Below are 17,301 nucleotides of genomic sequence, written 5' to 3' on the forward strand. Positions count from 1 at the left end.
GTGTCTTATTTCTTTTCTCAGTCTCTCAGTCTCCACCTTGCAAGAAATACCCACAGGTGTGGAGGGCAGGCCCCTTTCAGAGAGGTCAGGGGAGAAAGAGCAGAGGACCATTTCTCTGTCCAATATCAGACCAACCCTACAAGGCCTCTGAGTGGGCCAAGCAGAAGGCGTTGGTCCAGGGTTTGGATGAAGAAGAGATTCCTGTGTGTTTGGCAGACAAGTGAGACTGGGGGTGGAGGGGGCAGGGCACAGAGGCTCTGAATGGACCCTGGGGAATGGACAGCTGTAGGTTAGAGGAGCGATTCCCAAAGTCCTGGATCAGCAGCAGTGGCAACATGACCTGGGAACTTGTTAGAAATGCAAATCCTCGGCCCTACCCTAGACTTGCTGAATCAGAAACTAGGGGTGGGTCTGGTCATCTGGGTTTTCATAAATCTCCAGGTGACTGATCACGCTCAAGTTTGAAAACCGTAAGTTAGATGGAAAGGAAAGGGGAGAGGCATCCCCATTCTGAGGTGTGCGAAGGTGGTAGGGATGTGCGAGGAGGCTTTGGGGGAAAGAGAGGGCTCAGGGAGGAGATGGTGGAAGAAGGTATGGGAAAAGCATTTGGGGCTTGACTGTAAATCTTTTTATTTTTAGTTTAGATCCACTCTGTCACCCAGGCCAGAGCGCAGTGGTGCAATCATAGGTCATTGCAGCCTGGAACTCCTAGGCTCAAGTGATCCTTTCATGACAACACCCAGCTAATTTTTGCAGGTCATGATTGCAAATATTGACAGGCAGGTCGAAGAGCTGGAGCTTTGTCCTGGAGGTGATGGGACCCACTGCTGATTTTTGAGCAGAGATGTGACATGGTCTATGTAGAGCTTTCGGAAGCTTGATGTGGTAACTGGGGACCAGATGACATGGGATTGGAGCAGTGATTATAGAAAGGGCTCCGAGATAGCACCTCAAAGGAGGGTTGGAGCAGGGCTCAAGTGTCTTTGAATCCAGGCCCAGGATATAAAGCGAGCTCAGAGAGGTGACTGCCTGGGGAAGGGGTCAGCCTGCACCTGGCCCCTGCTGGTGAGACAGGATCCTGCCTCCAGACTTACTCTGTCTTCCAAGCTTGGTCCTTCTTTCCCCCAGTGGCACCTTTGTCATTGAAGTTTGGTGACGATCTGCCTACTCTGAAGTCCCACAGCACCCCGTTGACATGCTCCTGGGTGCGTTCCACCTTCTACCTTGTGTGTAGTGATTTGGTTTCTCAACTCTCCTCCACCAGCTTGAGCCCCTTGAGGACAGAGATGACAGTCTAGCCAGCTGTGTGGCCACCACAAGCCTGGCAGCAGCTGAGACAGACAGAGGACTTGGGATGGCTTTCGGTAACTTAAGCCAAATTGAATTGTATGGAGGAGGAAAAGTCACTGATTTCTTCTTTCTGTACTCACCATATTAATTCTGTTTCTAAAATGGGTCACTGAAGTGTGTGCACACACCCAGCTCTGGCATAGATGAAGCCAAGTCATCCCAATCCATGCTGTTCATCCCCCCGGGGCCCTGCCAGCCACTCTCCACCCTGTCTGTGGCTCTCCACCAAAGGCCTGACAGCCACACATGGCTCATAGACTCTCTTGCCCTCCAGCACCAACTGGGGCTGGCCAGTGGGAAGTGCCTGTCAGAGATGAGATGGAAGGGTGGGGGAAAGAGGCTGGGATATTTTCCCTACTCTATCCCTGTCCTGGACATATTTTCTGTCAATAGCTGTGTGTTCATCCTCACCTGCAGCCCTGCCCCTCCACAACTTCTGTGGGGTGGCCCCTTATCCAGAGCGCAAGCACTCTCTGGGTTCCAGAAATACCATTTTCACTTCCTCAGGACTCTTCTTGCTGTTAACTGTGTCTGTGCTTCAAGAAGTTGGTTGATTCCCTTAACCTCTATGAATAACCCCCTTTTTACAGTCTCTTGAACCATGGGAGGTGGACTGTGTTTCCTGCTGGGCACTAAGACACAATCTATGGAGAGGAATGGAGCACTCAGAAGGTATGGGGAATCGGTCCTCCTACTGGGGTTTAGCAGAAGAAAAGAAAGTGACTCCATCTTTGTCAGCTGCCTCCTGTGACTCAATCTGTCTGGGAGAGGAGGTAGCCAGGGCTTAATATGTGGTAGGTGCTTGAGATAGACAGGTAGGTAGGTAGATAGATAGATAGATAGATAGATAGATAGATAGATAGATCAAATAGATTAGATATATTAGATAGATTAGATGATAGATTGATAGATTAGATACATAGATTAGATAAACACACAGACAGATTAAATAGATGATTAATAAGATAGATAAAACTGATTAGGATGGATGGATAGATGATAGATAGATAGATAGATAGATAGATAGACAGACAGACAGACAGACAGACAGATAGATAGATAGATAGATAGATAAATGATAAAGACAGACATAGAGGGCCGGACACGGTGGCTCACAGCTGTAATCCCAGCACTTTGGGAGGCTTAGGCGGGTAGATCACCTGAGGTCAGGAGTTCGATACAAGCCTGACCAACATGGTGAAAACTTTCTCTACTAAAAATACAAAATTAGTCGGGCATGGTGGCATGGGCCTATAATCCCAGCTACTCCAAAGGTTGAGGCAGGAGAATCACTTAGAATCCAGGAGGCAGAGGTTCAGCAGTGAGCTGAGATTGCGCCACTGCACTCCAGCCTGGGCGACAGAGCAAGACTCTGTCTCAAAAACAAACAAACGAACAAACAAAAAAGCCATATAGACAGATAGATTAGATAAATAGATGATAGATAAGATAAATAGATGGATTAGATTAGACAGTCAGACAGATAAGATAGATACATAAGGCTGGATGCAGTGGCTCACACCTGTAATCCCAGCACTTTGGGAGGCCAAGGTGGGTGGGTCACCTGAGGTCGGGAGACCAGCCTGGCCAACATGGTGAAACTCCATCTCTACTAAAAGTACAAAAATTAGCTGGACATGGTGACGCACGTCTGTAATCTCAGCTACTTGGGAGGCTGAGGCAAGAGAATCACTTGAACCCGGGAGGCAGAGGTTGCAGTGAGCCGAAATCCTGCCACTGCACTCCAGCCTGGGCAACAGAGTGAGACTCCGTCTCAAAAAAAAAAAAAAGATAGATATATAAGATAGATCAATAGCTAGGATAGATATATAAAGCTATCTGTCTATCATAGATGGATATAGATAGGCAGATATAGATAGATAGATTAGATAGATAGATAGATTAGATAGATAGATAGATAGAAGCCGGGTGCCGGGCGTGGTGGCTCATGCCTATAATCCCAGCACCTTGGGAGGCCGAGGCGGGCAGATCACTTGAGGCCAGGAGTTCGAGACCAGCCTGTCCAACATCGTGAAACCCCCGTATCTACTAAAAATACAAAAAAAATAGCTGGGGATGGTGGCGGGCGCCTGTAATCTCAACTACTCAGGAGAATCACTTGAACCCAGGAGGTGGAGGTTGCAGTGAGCCAAGATCACGCCATGCACTCCAACCTGGGTGACAGAGTAAGACTCTGTCTCAAAAAAAAAACAAAGAGATAGATAAATAGATAACAATTTTGTTTAAACCAGGGAAGCAGGAAGAAAAGAGGTCAGGAAGGAGGTTCTGAGAAACGAGGAAGGGAGACTAGCCACCAGCCATGGTGAAGTGTCTACAGGTTAGCATGCAGCACAGGAGGCATCTAGGGGAAGGCTGCAGTGAGAAGAGTAGAATAGGAGTAGCCTCATACCAAAGAGTGGTTCCCACTGTCCCCCATCCCAGACTGACTGTGTCCTTGGTGAGCAGGGAGTGAAAGAGGGGAAGTCTCCATATAGGATATCCCTTCTCTGGGGTCCAAATCCAGCTTACCCTGATAAGATGCCTGGGGAAGACTAGAGGCATTCTTGACCCTTCCCCACATGGTGGCTGTTTTGACTCCCCCTGCTCCATGGTCCTGAGGTCTGTGCAGACAGCCACCTCCCTGCCCCCAGCTCCCTGTTCCGCCTCATCTCACCCCAAGGCTCTGCTAAGTGGAGGAGGCTGTGGGTTTCCAGCATGCTTGCTTTGGTGCTTTGGGCTTCCGCTGCCACCACAGAGATCTGGCCTTTGATTCCCATACTCAGCGTCCCCAGAGGTGCCTTACCCTAGTACAGTAGCATCCTGTAGACCAGCACTCCGAGAGAGGTTGGGAGGGCTCTCTGGTCCCTCAAGCCCTAGCACGTCTCTCTCTTTCTCTCTCTCTCTCTCTCTCTCTCTCTCTGCTTGCTTCTCAGCTCACATCTGTGCATTTCTGTATCTATGCTTCCCAGCCCCCAGCTTATGCCCCCAGCCTGCAGCTCCCTGTGTCTGTGTCTGTCTTCCTCTGTGCCTCATATGCCAGGAGGTCATGCTGGCTCTCCCGGGCTCCCCTGGAATGCCCCTTGCCTCTCCTCCTTTATAATCTTCCCCTCTCCAGCTGCCACTAAGCTCTAGCTGCTTCCGGTCTGTACACAGGCCTCCTGGCCTTTGGCAGCAATATAGACCCTGGACAAGCTCTGATCTGTGGGGAGGCTGCCGAGCACGCCTGCAGCCCAGGGTGGATGTGAGGGAGCCGGCTGCAGGGTGGGAGGGACACCGTGGACAAAGGGAAATGGACAGATTTCCCCAGAATGCACAGAGGCCTCAAGGGAGGAGGGGAGGGAAAGATGTGGGAGGGAGAGACCTGGAGCAGCTTGTTAAAGCAACAGCTACGCACACACAATCCACAATCACACACAAAGCGCAGGGTAGTACAAAAAAAGAGGAAAAGAAGAAATTCTGAGAAGCAAGACAGATGCACAGAGCATAGATCCAAAGTGAGGCAAAGAGAGACTGAGAAAGAGATGAGACCAAAATGGCAACACACACCACGCACTCTCTCAGAGCCTTGAGGTTCCTGCCGCCCTCACCCCTGGCCCCCAGGGATGGGATGAGGAGCGAGGCTTGGGAGGGTAAGAGGGCCCAGCTCCACCACAGCGAGAGTCTGTGGTCCCACAGGCACTTTTATCTTCTCTCCATAACCCCCAAGCAGCACACTCAAGCCCAGCCGCGGGATGTGCCCCACCGCGTTCACCCTCTCTACTGCTGACTGGCTTCCTATAAACTTCCTAGAGACTGTGACCCCTCTAAGGAACTCTTGTGGTTGGTGGCTGCAACCTCCGCCATCCTCTTCTTCGCCTCAGACACCCACATCGGGGGAACCGTGCCCACCCTCCTCCCCTCATCCCCTCAAAGATACAGAACAGAGCTCAAACTCAGCGCTTTGCAAACCCAGACCCCTGCCCGTCTGCCTCTGATTCCCCACTTTCATCAAAGTTATTTTGAGACAGGGCCTCACTCTCGCCCAGGCTGGAGTGCAGTAGCACAGTCAGGCCTCACTGTGGCCTCCATCTCCCAGGCCCAAGCAATGCTCCCACCTTAGCCTCCCAAGTAGCTGGAACCACAGGCACACACTACCATGCCCAGCTAACTTTTGTGGGTTTTGTAGAGATGGGGGTTTCACCATATTGCCCAGGCTCGTCTCAAACTCCCAGACTCAAGCCATCCTCCTGCCTCGGCCTCTCAAAGGGCTGGGATTACAGGTGTGGGCCACCATGCCCGGCCCATCACAGTTATTTCATTCAACAAACATTTATTGAGTGTCTACAGTGTGCAAGACTGGCCCACTGTGGTGGCTTACATCTGTAATGCCAGCACTTTGGGAGGCCAAGGTGGGCAGATCATTTGAGGCCAGGAGTTTGAGACCAGCTTGTCCAACATAGTGAAACCTGGTCTCTACTAAAAATACAAAAAGTAGCCAGGCGTGGTGTTGGGCGCCTGTAATCCCAGCTACTCGACAGGCTGAGGCAGGAGAATCGCTTGAACCCAGGAGGTGGAGGCTGTAGTGAGTGGAGATCGCATCACTGCCCTCCAGCCTGCGCAAGACAGCGAGACTCCGTCTCAAAAACAATAATAGAAAGTAAAACGTGCAAAACAGTTGGTCTAACCAATTCCCCTCAGCGCCACCCCGCCATTACGGCCAGGGTCAGGGCCTAGGGCTGCCCTCAAGGTTCTGCCTAGCACCAATGGTGGGAGGAGTTTTTATCTAGATATAGACCTCTCCCATATAAGTGCTCCCACATTGAAAGAGGGAAATCATCTCCCGAGTGTCTCTAACGCTGTCCTCAGGGGCTCCTTCGTCTGACTTTGAGGGCGGCGGCCATTTTGTATCAGCCTACAGCATCTGATACAACATAAGGAATTATTTGTCAAAATGTGAAGTAGCAGTGACCTCCCCCATCAGGCCCTACTCTTAGCCTTGCCCAGATAAAAATGTCCCCCACAAGAGCAGGGCATTCAGGAAGCACTATCCCACTCAGAGTGAAATCTTTGAATTATCAAGAATGGGGCCTTTCCATGTTGAGAGATCAGAACCTACCCCAGGAAACCTCTCTCCCAGAAGAAGCCTATGTGGGAAAAGCAGAGGACACCAGAGACAGCATGACTTCAAGGCCATCAGGTCTCAGGGGCTGGAAAGGCCTGAGGGCGGAGAGGCTGAGATGGTACAGGGCTTCCCATCAGGAGGGATGGTGAGTCCTCACTCTCCCTCACACCCGGCCAGGCCCAGGAGGAGCTGCACCTCCTTCTGCAACTCTCCCGGCCTCATGAAACCCATACCACCAATTCTCTTCGAATCCATTTCTCAAATGACGTATTTAGCTAAGGATATGTATCTGCAACTTTTAGGGCATTTCATACGCAAAAGCTCAGTCTCAGCACTTTCTGAGAATGTTAAATTCCCTATTTCACGAATCATTTCCTATTTCATTTCCTATTTCATTTAAAAATCATTTAAATCATTTAAAAAGTAGAAGTGCGTTTAGACATTGTTCAAAAATCTTAAAAGAGCAAAAAGGTAGACAAAAATTAAAAAATACACACATAAACACAAAAGGTAGTTAAAAGAGACTATTACATAGATCATGTGACTTATGAAATGCTGCAAGTATGATATTTGGTGTCAATTTTTGGAGGTTGTGTATTAGGAAAATTGATTTTGCAAGAATTTTCTCTAGACTAGATTCCACTTCTTTTGCTCTTTTTCTTGCTTTTATCGTTTTTCCTCATCATTTCTTTTTTATAGGTCTCCTCTCACTTTATATTTATTTTTCTAATTTTTTCCCTCCCCTCCTTCACTCTTTTTCTCTCCTCTTCCCCTCTTCCAGTCTTCTCTCCTCCACTGCCCACAACTAGTTGCCTTCCATGCCTTTCCCAGCCTGGGATAGTCTCCAGTCCTCACTCCCTCTCTGATCTTGCCCTTTAGGTCAATACTCCTCTGAGGAGCACCCACCGCTCTGAACACTGAGCTGTGCACGCTGGGGCTGCAGAGAGGAGTCTGGCACAGTCCCTGACCTCTGGAAGCTCACAGTTCCAGTGGGAGAACACTGCCCATGACCGGTTCCAAGAGAAATGCAAGAGAAAGTGGCCAGAGCTGTGGGCAGACAACTGGGCAGAGCATATTCCTGTGCATCTGCCCCACGTTCTCCTCCCTCTCAGCTCCGGGGAAAGAAGCCGAGTCTGACCGTCTTACCTCTGGGCTTGCGTCTTTCTTGCCCGCTGCTTCTCAAACAAGTGTATCTGTGTGAGGACTTGGAGCTTTGCAACCAGGAGCCCAGTGGGGAGGGTGCTTTGTTCCTTCTGCAGAGTCGTGCTTAAATGAAGAGAGACAGGAAGCCCGATGGCGAGGCTCCTCCACACCCTAGGCCTGGGCCGGCCCCCAACGTCACCATCTGGGGCTGGGGTCCCCACCCCCCTGGCTCTCAGGGAACATGTCAAAGTGAAAATGCCAAAGTCAAGGGAAAAAGTTAACCAGAATCAGGCAGGAGCCAAAGTGTCACTGCCACTGTTAAGCGGCAAGAAAAAGATGGCAAGAAAGATTCCATCAGTGATACTGCCATGTCTGACCAGACTGTGGGGAAAGAAGAAGTGGGAGGCAGTTGGCAGCATATGGTGACAGCAGTGGCAAGCCCACAAATAGCTCCTTGCTCCGGGGCCCTGAGGGCCTGTGTCCAGTGGGTGCCTCCAGGGGTATCTGTGGAGGCTTTATAGATGGCCCAGTGTGGAAGAGAGGACGTGGGCTGAGCAAAGAATATCTGAGACACCAGGAGTGACTGTTAACCAGGCTCTGTTCCTCTAGGCATCTCTGGCCAGGCCTCAGGTGCTTTCCTCTAGCCCATATCTCCCATGAGCTCCCAATGTGAGTATCCGTCTGCCCATTGGACATCTCCAATGGGAAGCTCACCAGACATAGCAAACTCAACACATCCCCAACTAAGCATACCACCTGCGTACTACCACCCTCCAAACCTGCTTCTCCAGGCTTCTCACTCAGTAAGGGGCTCACCATCCACCAACTTGCCCAAGCAAAATAAATTGGGTGTGATCTTTGACACCTCCTTCACCCAACTTCTCCCATGTATTCATTTTCCAATTCCCGTGGATGTTACCTTCTAAATGGCTCCAAAATCTACCCAGGTCACTCTGCACTACCACTACTGCCACCATTCCAACCTAAGATGCCAATATCGTCCCTTGCCTGGAAGACAGCTCCTGCCTCCTCACTGGTTGCCATTCTTATACCACAGCCCAAATGATCATTTAAAGATGCACATGTGAGTGTGCGTTTTCCAGTCTGAAAAAAATGGGGCTGGGCATGGTGGCTCATGCCTATAATCCCAGCATTTTGGGAGGCCAAGGTGGGAGGATCTCTTGAGCCCGGGAAGTTGAGGCTGCAGTGAACCGTGATTGCGCCACTGCACTCCAGCTTGAGTGACAGAGAGAACCTGTCTCGAAAAGAAGAAAAGAAAAGAAAAGAAAACAAGTGGCTAGTTCAGCTTGTGACTGCAGCAATTAACGCAAGTACCCCTATTTGACAGCATTGTACTTCATCCGTAGCATATAGTACTGTGTGCTGCTTCTCATTTCATGACACACCGTACTCAAGGGTTGAGATTTAATAAAATTAGTATTTACTGCTTCATTAAAGGCTTTTTTTTTTTTTTTTTTTTTTTTTGAGAGGGAGTCTCACTCTGTTGCTCAGGCCGGAGTGCAGTGGCATGATCTTGGCTCACTGCAACCTCTGTCTCCCAGGTTCGAGCAATTCTCCTGTCTTGGCCTCCTAAGTAGCTGGGGCTACAGGCACACGCCACCACACCCAGCTAATTTTTGTATTTTTAGTAGAGACAGGGTTTCACCATGTTGCCCAGGATGGTCTCGATCTCTTTTTTTTTTTTTTTTTTGAGACGGAGTCTTGCTTTGTCACCCAGGCTGAAGTGCAGTGGCATGATCTCAGCTCACTACAACCTCCGCCTCCTGGATTCAAGTCATTCTCCCACCTCGGCCTCCCGAGTAACTGGGATTACAGGCACCTGCCAATGTGCCTGGCTAATTTTTGTATTTTTGTAGAGACAGGGTTTCACTATGTTGGCCAGACTGGTCTTGAATTCCTGACCTCAGGTAATCTGCCCACCTCGGCCTCCCAAAATGCTGGGATTACAGGCGTGAGCCACTGTGCCCAGCCTCATTAAGGGCATTCTTAAGTAAAACTGGCATTAATTTTTTTTTTTCTTTTTTTACTGTAAGTACCTGGCAGTGAAGAATGCAATGACTATCATATGGTTTGGCGCCACTGCCTTCATTTATGCTAAGGCAGCAGTTTTATCCAGATTGCTTTTGCAACATTATTGCAATGTCAACATAGTGACAAAGGAAAATAACATCGTGCATTTTTTTATGAAAATAGCTTGACCTTGAAGATTCCCTGAAAGGGTCTCAGGGACTCCCAAAGGTCTGCAGGCCACACTTAACTCTGAGAACCACTGATCTAGGTAATTTTTATTCATTCTTGAGATCTCAGCTATTGCGTTAGCTGTCCCCAAAGTCTATTTTCTCCTTCTTCTTGGTAATAGAACCCTCAATTTTTAGCTGAGCTCTTAGCTACCCAGATTTAAAATATACTTCCCAGACTCCCTCACAGCTGGATGTGTCCAAGTGACTCAATTTTGGTTAATGGATGATAGTGAAAGTATCAGGTGCAACCTCAGAGTTGCTCCACAAAGTGGGGAAAATGTATCCTCCTCAGGCCTTCTTCCTTCAGACTGAAAAGCAAACACCCTCCCTATTGTTCACAGCCACCCTCCCTATTGTTCACAGCCAGTCTGCTTTTCTCATTTACATTACCTGGCAGGCTCTCATAGGCATTGACTTTTGAGTCGATGCCTATGTTTTGAGCCCTGCTCCATTCATTCTTGTGTGTAGTTAAGCGTGTACCAGCCCAAGGCACTCTGCTAGGTGCTGGGGATGTGATGCTGAATAAGACAGATATAGTCACCACTCCAGCTTATGACATAGACACTAAACAATGAACAACTTCATGACAATTCGACAAGTGCTACAAAGGAAAAAGCACAAGGTGCTGGGAGATCTTATCATGAAAGAACCTTCTTTCAACTGGGAGAATTGTCTATCGGTAAGCATTGGGTTCTGCTACAAGCAAAAGAAAACCCAAAATAATAGAGGCTTCAACAAGATTGAAGTTATTTTTCACATCTAGGAAGTGTGGAGGTGGGTGGTGCAGAGGTGAGGGAGCAGCACGCCGTCCTCCAGGGCCAGGATTGGGGCTGTTTATATTTTGTTGCTCTATCATCCTCCTGCACAGAACTTCCTCCCCAGAGTCACAGAGGCTACTCAGGTTCCTCAGTTGAAATCAGTTTTCCTTGTGATGAGATCTCCCACTCCCCTGTGCTTCTCCCTGATTTTCCAGTTGCGATGAAGTCATTCGCTGCTTAGTGTCTAGCTCATAGGCCAGAGTGGTGACCATGTCTGTCTTAGTTAGCACTACACTCCCAGCACCCTCACAGATGCCTTGACCCTGGAAGACCCTTAATACTTGTTTAATATTTTCCTGATATATTATATTTTATTGATATTAAATTTATTGTGGTAAAATACATGCAACATAAAATTTTCCATTTTAAGCTTTTTTTTTTTTTTTTCTGAGACAGAGTCTCATTCCATCACCCAGGCTGTACTGCAATGGCGCGATCTGGGCTCACTGCAACCTCTGCCTCCTGGGTTCAAGCGATTCTCCTGCCTCAGCCTCCCGAGTAGCTGGGACTACAGGTGCCCGCCACCACACCCGGCTAATTTTTGTGTTTTTAGTAGAGACAGGGTTTCACCATGTTGGGCAGGCTGGTCTCAAACTCCTGACCTCAAGTGATCTGCCTGCCTTGGCCTCCCAAAGTGCTGGGATTACAGATGTGAGCCACCATGCCTGGCCATTTTAAGCATTTTTAAATGTACTGCTCTGTGGGACTGAGTATACTCACATGGTTGTGCAACCATCTAGAAATTTTCCATCTTCCCCCACTGCAACTCTGTACCCATTAAATGCTGACTCCTCATTCTTGCTCCCTGCAACCCCTCGCTATTGGATAATTTTCTTTCTTCCTTCTTCCCTCCCCTCCCCTTCCCTCCCCTCCCCTCCCCTCCCCTTCCCTTCCCTTCCCTCCTTCCTTTCTTTCTTTCTTTTTTGAAAACAGTCTTGCTCTGTAGCCCAGGCTGGAGTGCAGTGGTGTGATCTCGGCTCATTGCAACCTGTGCCTCCGGGGTTCAAGCGATTCTCCTGCCTCAGCCTCCCGCGTATCTGGGATTACAGGTGTGCAACACCACGCCTGGCTGATTTTTGTATTTTTAGTACAGACAGGGTTTCACCATGTTGGTCAGACTGGTCTCGAACTCCTGACCTCAAGTGATTCGCCCACCTCTGCCTCCCAAAGTGCTGGGATTACAGGCATGAGTCACACTGCGCCTAGCCGAGGAGTTTCAGTTGTCAAAGGTCACAGAGCTGATAACCATAGCTGGTGGACCGGGATTTGAATTCACCCACTTGGACCCCAATCTCTGGGTGGTTCCTCTCATTGCACTGCCTCTCCTCTGCATTAAGAAGGTTCAGGACCGGGCGTAGTGGTTCACACCTGTAATCCCAGCACTTTGGGAGGCCAAGGTGGGCAGATCATGAGGTCAAGAGATCAAGACCATCCTGGCTAACACGGTAAAACCCCGTCTCTACTAAAAATACAAAAACAAAAACGAAAACAAAACAAAAAAAGAAGGTCCAGGTGGGGCGCGGTACCAAGTGCCTGTAGTCCCAGCTACTGAGGAGGCTGAAGCAAGAGGATGCCTTGAGCCCAGGAGTTCTGGGCTGTAGGGCACTGCACGGATCAGGTGTCTGCACTAAGTTCAGCTTCAGCATGGTGACCTCCCGGGAGTGGGGAACCACCAGATTGCCTGAGGAGGGGTGAGCCAGCCCAGGTTGGAAACACAGCAGGTCACAATTCCCATGCTAATCAGTAGTGGGATTGTGCCTGTAAATAGCCACTGCACACCAGCCTGGGCAACATAATGAGACCCTACCTCTAAAAAAAAATTAAAAATAAAAAAAGAAGAAGAAAGGCCAGGATGGCAGCTAAGAGAAGTCTTCTCCCATAGCAATGGAGTGGGTTGTGAGGCCCACCGCCTCATCTGGAGCTTCTGAGGCTCAGCAGCACCATGATCCTCACATCTATAGAATGGTTTTCCATGTTCCGAGCACTCTCACGTTCGTTTGCACACGCCAGACCTTTTTGGTAGGTGTTACTGTTACTATCCTCACTTTACAGAAGAAGAAATGGAAGTCAAGCTATCTGCCCCCACCACATGTCTGAAAGCATGGGACAGTGGGAGTTCCAGAGGCTATTTTTGCTGCGTATATCCTGTGTCTCTAGGCTGTAGAACAGGAGGAGACCAAGCCAGGGGAAGAAGTGATGGGGAGGAGAGAGAAGCTGGTGTCAGAGGCTACAGACAGAGTGCTGGAGACTAGATGATCTGAGAGACCTAGGGCAGCCAGGGTTGTAGGAAAGTTGAAAGTCCCAGGTGCAACTCTGCGGTGGCCTCCTTACCAGAAGTATGTTTGGTGGCACTGACGCCCTCTGCAAAGGGGGCTGGGGGCAGGGTTTGAGGATGGAGAGCAGGGGAGGGGTCTTTGGGATTATTCTCTGGGAAGCAAAGTCTAGGAGTATCAACACCGTGTCTACCCCATCCACATTTCCCCTGGCTGCAGGACCACTTGTTGCCACTCTCAGAGGGTGGTTCTGGGCCTCCCTCACCCCATGGAAGTTTGAGTAGGCACATTTCAGAGCTCAGGCTGGCCTCAGACAGCTGACACCTGCAGCCCCTTGGAGAAACTGTCAGCCACAGAGTAGAACAGATAGAACCGACCCTACCCCAAACCCATTCCCTTCAAAGGAAGAACCCCACCCTGGGGTGGGCCTGTGCAGGGGATCCTAAGCTCCTTGATCTCCTCCTTTGAAGGAGGGATAGCAGCAGGGGCTCAGGCCTGAACCCTAACATCTCTACCAGGTAGGGGAGGTGGGCAAGGACATTTCTGGGCCTGCAGAGGCTCCTCCTCTGCGCTATGGAGCTGAGAAGACCAGGTCACGGGTAGGGGAACGGCTGGCAAACCCGACTCCAGGGCTGAGTGTGCACAGTACGGCCTCCTACCTCACACACTCGACTTGCCAGGGCCCTAGACCTCACTTGGCTTCCAGAACTTCTCCAGAGTGGACAAGAGAAGACAGCTGGGGATGGAGATGCTCAGAGGGGTCCCTTCTCCTCTCTTGGCCTATCCCTGTTTCAGGCACTGCTCCCCACTCTGACAGCCAGGCTGCAAGATGGCCCCCAGTGACTCCTGTCTCCCTCCGTTCACACCCTTGCATTGCCCCCTCCTGCTTGCACCAGGTTGGTCTCTGTGACCAATAGAATAGGGCAGAAATCATGGTATGTTGTTTTCCAGATCAAAAGACATGGTAGCTTTTGTCTTGTCCACGCTGTCCCTCTGGGGGAAGCCAGTTGCTGTGTCATGTTGTGAGAGGCCCCATAAAGACGCCCAATGCAGGGAGGCGCTAAGGCCTCTGGCCCACAACCTCCCAAGGGAGCTGTCTTGGAGGCAGATCCTCCAGCCCCATCCCAGCCTTCAGATGGCTCCTGGCCTGGCCCACACCTCAGCAGCAACCTCATGAGCGACCCTGTGCCAGAACTACTCAGCAAGACTGCTCCTGAGTTCCTCATTGTGTGAGATAGTGTGTATTGTGATCGTTATTATTATTTTTAGAGACAGGATCTCACCCTGTCACCCACTCTGGAGTGCAATAACACAATCATGGCTCACTACAGCCTGGAAATCCTTCCAGTGATTCCTCTCCCTCAGCCTCCTGAATAACTAGGACCACAGGTGCATGCCACCATGCCCAGCTCATTTTTAAATTCAAAAAGAAAAAAAATTGTAGACCGGGCATGGTGGCTCACGCCTGTAATCTCAGCACTTTGGGAGGCTGAAGCAGGCGGATCACGAGGTCAGAGATCGAGACCATGCTGGCTAACACAGTGAAACCCCGTCTCTACTAAAAACACAAAAAGTTAGCGAGGCGTGGTGGTGGGCACCTGTAGTCCCAGCTACTACAGAGACTGAGGCAGGAGAATTGCTTGAAAACGGGAGGCGGAGCTTGCAGTGAGCCAAGATTGTGCCACTGCACTCCAGCCTGGGCAACAAAAGCAAAACTCTGTCTCAAAAATAATTAATTGATTATTAATTAAAATACAAAAATTCAAAAATTAGCAGGGTGTGGTGCCATGCGCCTATAGTCCCAGCTACTTGGGAGGCTGAGGCAGGAGAATCACTTGAGCCTGGGAGATGGAGTTTGCAGTGAGCCGAGATCAAGCCACTGCACTCCAACCTGGGCAACAGAGTGAGACTCTGTCTCAAAAAAAAAAAAAAAAAAAAAAAAAGTAGAGGTGTGATCTCACTAAGTTACCCAGGCTGGTCTCATACTCCCGGCCTCAAGCAATCCTCCTGCCTCAGTCTCCCAAAGTGTTGGGATTACCAGTGTGAGGCACCCACCCAGCTTATTATTTTAAATTACTACGTTTTAGGGTAATTTTTTGGTTAAACGCCAATAGGTAACTCACACACACCCCCTTCCTCCTTAACAAGGAGCTGAGCTGATTCCCACCCACCCACTGAAGCTCCCTGAGCTCCTGGCCTCCTGATGCTCCTTCCCCTCCAGGACCACAGCCTGGAGCACCAGTTGACAGATCAACTTGGAGAAGCCAGATGAATTAACCAAGCTCCCTAGGGGCCTTTGGAGGACAGGAAAAAGGCTGGAGGTTATCCTGCCAGACTGATAGTGGGGGGCTGTGGAAAGAGGAGTGGGACCAAGAATGTCACCCTTAGGAGAGACCCCACAGAGAAGCACTCACAGAATGCAGCCCATATGCCCCCTCTTCCTTCCGCCCTTTGCTCTTCTCTAGGGGGTAAAGGAAAAAGGACGCCCTTCATTCTGCTTCTGTCCCCTCCCTGTCCCCTTTATGAAAGAGCATGGGGAAGTCCCCGCATAGGCCTCAGTGAATCTTCGATGACTACTCTCATAAACCCAAAGGGCATAGGATGTTAGCTAGTAGAAAGGAAAAATGCCACCCACAGAACTTTCCAGGAAACCCCTGCCCTATTAAAATATCAGGGCTCCCACTAAGGCTGTGGGGAGCAGGGTCCTGGGGCAGAGCTGAGGAGTCTCTGAGCAGCAACAAAGGGTGGGAGGCTTTGGAGGCTTCTTATTTTATGTTTTTGAAACGGGTCTCACTCTGTCACGCAGGCTGGAGTGTAGTGGCACAGTTATGGCTCACTGCAGCCTCAACCTCCCAGGCTTAGGTGATCCTCCCACCTCAGCCTCCTAAATAGCTGGGACCACAGGGGCGTACCAGTGTGCCCAACTAACCCTTTTTTTTTTTTTTAAGATGAGGTCTCACTATGCTGCCCAGGCTGATCTTGAACTCCTGGACTCAAGCGATCCTTCTGCCTTGGCCTCCCAAAGTGCTGGGATTATAGGCATGAGCCATGACACCTGGCCTGGAAGTTTCTAAAGGGACTTCAAGTCCTTTTGCAGTGTGATCATCTCTGGCAGGGCCAGAGCTTCCTCCTTCCTGTGCCAGTGTTTCTCTGCCAGTGACAAGGCAAGAGTCATCACCATCCTGAGGCTCAGAACCTCAGATTGCTGTAAATGGTTCATTGTTCAGGCTTCAGAGGGTTCCCCCTCTCCCTAAGGCTCTGCACAGAACAAAGGTGTCACCCTCTTTATCCTCTGTCTCCAATGAGTGACTATGGTGTCTCTGCAGGGACATGTCCTCAGGTCTGTCTTTTTGTGTCTTTTTGCACACGTCACACAGACCCAGTTGGCGCCACTCACACATGCCACCATGCCCCTCCTGCTCCAGCAGGCTCACTCCCACTCACCCACTCACTTTCAATATTTTGTTCTCCTGTATGGGGTTAAAGTCCCCTGACAGAGCTATCTGTGGCCAAAGTGCAGGGCCCACACCCACTCGCAGGCAGAAGCCTCTGTCCCATTCCAGACTGGAGGGTGCCATGTGCTGAGGCCGGTGTGCTCTGCTGAGAGGACCATCGGCATGGCCCAGGTGAATGCTCCAAGAGAGACAGACAGAGTAGGGCGCAGGCCGACTTGGGGTCTTCAACATCATTCGTAGCATGACCAGAGCAGGCCTGCTTTCTCCTTCACTAATGGATAATCAGACAAGTACTCCACACATGCAGAGCACTTCACAGTTTCCAAAGCCCTTTATTATCCAATATTCACAACAACCCATTCTGGTGGGTTATTATCATTATCCCATTTAATAGGTGAGGAAACTGAGGCTCAGGGAGATTCACTACAGTCACATCAACAAAGCTGGAATGAGAAGCCGGGGCTCCTGATTCCCGCAGCCGTAGCTGGCTGTTTTGCTCCACGCATAGGCCTTTGTTCACAGCCTTCCCCTTTGTCAGACATAGATTACACCCTTGCCAGGGTCAGCCAGGGCTGTATCTCCTGAGACATGCATTGTTCAGTCCCTCTCCTGAAGGGTGCATAGGACATGTGACAGTCACTGGGCGCACACTCATATGCTGCACATAGAGCGTACACAATACAAAGGCAGTGCCTGCATTCGCAGCAATCTGTGCTCCGCCTTGTCCACTGCACTGTTCAACTCCTCAGGCCTGCCGCAGCCGGTCCAGTGACCGCCGTTGGGGTGTGACAAACACTGACCACTGGGTGGCAGTGTGTTCTCATGCCTGGGACCTGAAAAGCCGCCAAGGGCTGAGGAACGTGGGGGGTGGGGCAGAGGTAGGAGCCCCAGCCTGCTGCC

General features: G+C 50.2%; 1 protein-coding gene across 2 annotated transcripts in view; it reads right to left on the reverse strand.

Annotated features, from left to right (window-relative positions):
* The window catches only part of CD4 (CD4 molecule), a 33,305-nt gene extending 25,553 nt beyond the window's left edge, over positions 1-7,752 (reverse strand). The window contains exons 1-2 of one of the 2 annotated variants that reach the window (XM_011745629.3): positions 7,598-7,736; positions 1,095-1,273 (exon numbers count right to left, since the gene is read on the reverse strand). The gene's annotated coding sequence lies outside the window, so the exon portion shown is untranslated. Of the gene's footprint in view, positions 1-1,094; positions 1,274-7,597 lie in introns of both variants that reach the window. The other variant, XM_011745628.2, reaches the window with a different exon arrangement.
* Between the last annotated feature and the right edge of the window lie 9,549 nt (positions 7,753-17,301).

Source organism: Macaca nemestrina, chromosome 10, assembly GCF_043159975.1.
Source record: "Macaca nemestrina isolate mMacNem1 chromosome 10, mMacNem.hap1, whole genome shotgun sequence".
NCBI classification, from domain to species: domain Eukaryota; kingdom Metazoa; phylum Chordata; class Mammalia; order Primates; family Cercopithecidae; genus Macaca; species Macaca nemestrina.